Source organism: Oreochromis aureus, unplaced genomic scaffold (genome assembly GCF_013358895.1).
Source record: "Oreochromis aureus strain Israel breed Guangdong unplaced genomic scaffold, ZZ_aureus HiC_scaffold_23, whole genome shotgun sequence".
Classification (NCBI taxonomy): Eukaryota; Metazoa; Chordata; class Actinopteri; order Cichliformes; family Cichlidae; genus Oreochromis; species Oreochromis aureus.
In genome coordinates, this window is record NW_024108802.1 from 178188 (window position 1) to 183506 (window position 5319).

At 38.9% G+C, this 5319-nt stretch overlaps 1 long non-coding RNA gene across 2 annotated transcripts; it reads left to right on the forward strand.

Annotated features, from left to right (window-relative positions):
• The first annotated feature begins 1079 nt into the window (after positions 1-1079).
• Positions 1080-3318, forward strand: LOC120436800. 2 transcript variants are annotated; one of them, XR_005610604.1, is made up of 6 exons: positions 1080-1255; positions 1372-1486; positions 1951-2112; positions 2365-2489; positions 2595-2716; positions 2859-3318. It is a non-coding gene; the product is annotated as an uncharacterized LOC120436800 (long non-coding RNA). The 2 variants fall into 2 exon arrangements; XR_005610605.1 differs by having other exon boundaries at positions 1081-1255; positions 2365-2403.
• Positions 3319-5319: the final 2001 nt, after the last annotated feature.

Genomic DNA, 5319 nt, shown 5'->3' on the forward strand with positions numbered 1-5319 from the left:
GACTGTGAACTTAGATGTTTGATGTGTGTTGGCTCTCCCTGCCGCAGTAATAAATAGCTTGATCACAGCAGATTTTATTTACAAAATTCCACAACACCCCCCACCCTCCCACTGTGAACCTGAATTGAATATTCAGAAGAAAATGAATGGATAGACTGACATTTGTTTAAATACTTCTAGAAATCTGAGCTGTTGGTGTGTCCTTGGATTGTGTGGTAATAATATTAGAGCTGGCAATCTTTCCTACTGAATCTCTACTATGAGTCATGTTACCTGAGATTAATTCTATGTTTACCTGACAGCCTGGAGAAATGTGCTGTGTGAAGGATGTAAATGAAATCAGATCTTAACTGCTTACATTTAAGGAGCCTGGTCATATTTAATTGTAATATGAACCAATGATTTTCTGATTGCTGATTCCAAGAGTCTTTGTGGAAATCCTGTTTGGCTTTTTGTCATTTTAATTCTCTTTTCCGTTTGCCAGAACAGTTCTCCACAGTCACTGTCCACATCGGTCAGTGGGACCAAGAAGCACTCTGCTAATGTGGGACACTGACCAGCAACATCCAGCAACATCCAGCAAGACCCAGGCAGCGTTTTCTATCTCCCTGCTGGAGTTTTTTGTTTGTGACGGGAGAGTCAGATTTTTGTTGAGGCTGGAGGAACAGCCTCACACTTGCAGAGGTAAGTCAGTTTGCAGAGATCCCTCCCACCCTGGCTTTATGTGGCAGATTTCATATCTGAAACAGTAATATTTCAGTGACTGCTGCTTATATCACAGGTTAATACATGCTACTGATCCCTGATGGGAGAATCTTCACCTCTGCCAACAAAGAAGCCTGGTGGATATTTCTTTACAGACTGATGATGGGACATCATGCTCTGCATCTTCAAAGTTTGTCTCTTGCTTATTATTGATACACAGTAATGTGAAGTATGCTTATATCTAGTATAACTGGACCAACCTGGTGCTCTTCATTTATGGAGGCTGTTGAGTCTGAATGTTGGATGTTGTGTATCTTGTATTCTCTGGGCTTTGTTGTCCTCAGTCTTTTTGCAGGATCAGAAAACAAAACCAGGAGGCACGTAAATGTTTCTTCTCCAGTTGGATGATGATAAGACTGTGACACGGGATGCCACCTTTAGTCTTGTGATGAAGCAAAGCTCAGGAAGAAGTGTGATTAAATGGTACCCACATGTGTGCTGCTGAGAAGGATGTACAGGGGCACCTGCAGCCAAATCCAAGCCTCCTCAGGTTAGTTGTAGTTGCAGAATGCTTTAGGACTGAGACAGCTGAGGCATCAAATGTTTGATTAAACGGATGAAAAGAGAAGTTTCTTCCCTGTAATTATCATTTTTTAAAATCTGTAGCAACTTCAGGTCTGTCAGCGTGCTGAGGTCACAGAAACAAGAAAAGAAGCTTCAGACTTCAGAGTGTTGTTTACAGTTTTCTGTCATCATGATCTCCCCTGAAGTTTATCAAGCAGTAAGTCCACAATACTGTAATGATGATTCTGACTTTGGTCATGGTTGCATAATATTTTAATAATATACAATTATTTTTGTAATTCATATTTTTATGTTAATCAAAAGTTTACTTTGTGAAATTTGTATTTGAGAATGAAGAATGTGACAATATATTTTTGTTCAATATTTAATTCATTCAGATGCAATTGTTAAATGAAAGAAAAAGAAAAATATATTCTAATTTAGCAAACTAATTTATCAAATATATATATATATATTACTTTTAATACATTAATTTCACACCTGTATTGACAATACTATATTGTATTCATACAGAATCAGTTTGGTATCATTGTCTGTCTGTTCACTGATTGCTGAAACTAAGAGCTACTTTGATCTATTTAGATCTAATGTATCCAAAGTTGAGCTCTAATGTTTCTTCACCCTTGTGTGTGTGATATCTGATTTCCTACATGCTGGCAGAGCAGAGCGGCCGTTTGTGCTCACAGATGGTGATGGTGTGGAGAGACGGTGGTGTTTCCTCAGAAGAACTAGCAGAGTCACAAAGGGCACGAGTCCTTCTCACCACCTTGACTTGCTGACTGATGCTCGTCTGCACTGCACAGAGGAAATCAACTGACTGAGGTTTGTCCAGTGCAGTGTTATGAAATGTATATTTGTTTTATGCTTACAGATATGTTTTTCTTGACAGAGGCTCTGCAGAGGTTAGACGAAGCAGAGAAAATATGTGCTTTACATTTTACTGTGATTCACTGGGATATTTGTTGCCTGATGTTCAGCAGGAATGGAGAAATGGAATCAAAGGGAGAAGTTTTTGATGTTTTTGTAATGATGTAAGTAAACCTTCAATATTATTTATTTGCTTGGTTATATTAGGAGTGTTTCTGAGTGAGGGAGAGAGGAGTCATCATCCAGGTAAAGTGACGTGGATCAGTGGATACACTTGTCTCCCCTTTAAAGAAGACACTCTTAGAGAGAGACGAATCGAGTCATCCTTAAATGTTAGTGCTTTCAAATACACAAACATTTTTAAAGGACAAAAACGAACATCCAACTTTGACTGTAACACAAAATAAATCTTTACATGTGTGTTTTCAAACTCTCAGATGGGCAGGATATCAGTCTTGGACTGTCTAACCTGCCGGAGCAGCACTGAATGACCACCACACATGAGCATGTTCCTGCAATATTCAGCATCTGATCTGCCATCTGTGTGCTTCTGCTTTTGGTAAGTAGAGTTACCTAACTACAGTAACTCTAAACACATGCCATCCATTTCTAACGGCCTGGTTACTTCCTGTCAGTTATTTTAGAAACCATGTGGTCACCTGACCTAACACTGTTTCTTCTTCTTCCCCTTAATGTTGAAGTGTCAAATGTCAACCAGCTGGAGAGGAAACTACACCAGTGTACTGGGATGTTTCAGCAACACGTGCCAGATGCTGTTCCTTCATGGTGACATCACCAGAGACAGCCCTGCCCACCTCAGGACCTCTCCATTGATCATGATGATTATAATGATGACAGCGAGCGGAACTAAGACTGTAAAAATCCACGACCAGAATGTTTAGATGCTTTCTAATTATTAATGAATACTGAGAGCCTCTTTCTGTGTTTTGTCTGTTTTGGTTTTTTTACCTCATTTGTTACTAACAAAGTTCACCAAACTCACACAGTTTACATTCTGTATGTTTCCATCTTTACCAGCCACACTCTTAACTGCAATTAAGAAAACAAACCATAGAAATCGTTGCTTTTCTCTTTTGTAATTGATGATAATTCAGTGAATATACTGCGCTGCTTCCTTTTGTTTCGTCTCACATTGCTTTAAGTTTTCAGTGTCCAGTTATTTTTACTGCTGTTTGAATTCTCTGAATGTTTGACCCTGTAGACTGTTTAATGGACTGCTTGTCTTCCTGTTTGTAACCACCGCCTGTTTTTGACTAAAGGTTTGGATTTCTGACTTTAACACAGCCTCTGCGTGTCCTCCCTTTGTGTCCTCTTCCTCTGTGAATGTGTTGCATGTGTCACAGATTCATTTATTAACAGCTTTCCCACAGTGAGTTGCATCAGCATTCATTCACAGCACATTGCAGAAGGATTCAGATCAATACAGTGATCTTATAGTCAGAATTATCCTGACAGACTCCCACTGTAAATTATCTTTCATCAGGTCAATTTTAAAGTTCAGTATTTCAAAGCAGGCGTTATGAAGAATCATACTGGCATTAGGACTGTAACAATATGTACTTACAAAGTCAAAAGTTTTTAATTATGCTAGAATATTGGAAGACAATCAACTTTTAGTGTTTTCTGCATATTAATTATACTGAAATAGAGATGGTGACCATAACTGTACAGAAGCACTAAACAACTGACAATCTAACAAACATTATTGGCCTGAGCCGTCATGCACAGTGAGTCTGATCCTGTGCTGTGAGAGTCTGACAAGCATGTTTCTGGTCAGTTTGGAAGAAATAACATCACAATGTTGATCTTTTTCAATATTCCTTCTCTTTTACAACATAAACTGTGATCAAAGCTACTTATGTTCACAGCATGTAATAATAGTGACAGTCCAGGGCATTGTGGTCTGTTGAGCTAGGGTTAGGGTTAGGAATTCAGACATATGTAATCAATATTACTCTTGCTGGAACAAACGCCTAGGAATTTGTATTATAATTCATGAAATACTCAAATTCAGTATCAGTCATTTTATAACCACGTATCCACCCAGGCTCATGGTGGGGCAGGGCTCTGTCCTGGGATGCTTGAGTGAAAGGTAATGTACACCCTGACCAGGTATCCAGTCTGTCAGAATTGTTTTCAATATTTGGTTCTAAAATATGAGTGAAAACAAAATCCAACTAGGATTCTTGCGTATGATGGATGAAGTCTGTCTTTGACTGTATTGTCCAGCTGATCCATCAAACCCCAGCAGGTGAACCTTATTCATGACATAACACAGTAACAATGTAAAAATTAAACAGCAACAGTCTAAATGTAAAGTGCATTCTAAACTCCTCTTCAATAAATTATATGGATGTGCAGTGAGTCATTCAGGACTGTAAAAACGTGAACTACAGAACCCAGAGTCTTCACCATTAAATCTCTGGTTGCTTCATTTTTCTATCCTATCTCAGATACTTTAAAGGTTTTAGTAAAGTTGCATTCTCATGGTGAGGCAAAGTGTTTTATGTGTGTGTGCGTGCGTGTCATGAACGGCTATAAAAGCCCTTTAATTAAAGAACAAAACGGGGTTTGAGTTCGAGTTACGGCAGACTGTCGCTACTTCTAAATGGAACGCAGCCTTCCTACGGCGGACAGCTAGTAACAGGAATCGGACGCGCGGTCCACCCTAGTCCACAGCAACCACCATAGCAACCGCCTAGCATGTCTTTAAAAACATATTCTGTCTTCATAACTATCAAAAACGTGAAATGATTTGCAAAGCGTGAAAGTGTTACAGCTCCAGAGAGCTATGGCGGCATCTTTGGAAGCTGTTTACATAGCTAATAATATACGATGTAACCATGGAGACAGTCAGTCACGTGAGCTAGCGGTGCACGTTTACTACAGTGAATAAGGTGATTGCGTGCACAGCGTCCACACGCTGCAGAGGGTAAAGACATTACTTCAATATTGTTTTATATTTATATATATTTGCCTTCTGCTGACCATCACCTCAGGTTCACCATTACAGTTTCAGCATACAAATGTCTAAATATGAACACGTTCAAAAAAAATCATGTCTCAGAAATAAGCACAGCTGTTCATGTTTGTCATTATAGTTTTAATTGTAAGAAAATTGTGAACTTCATATTGTGTATC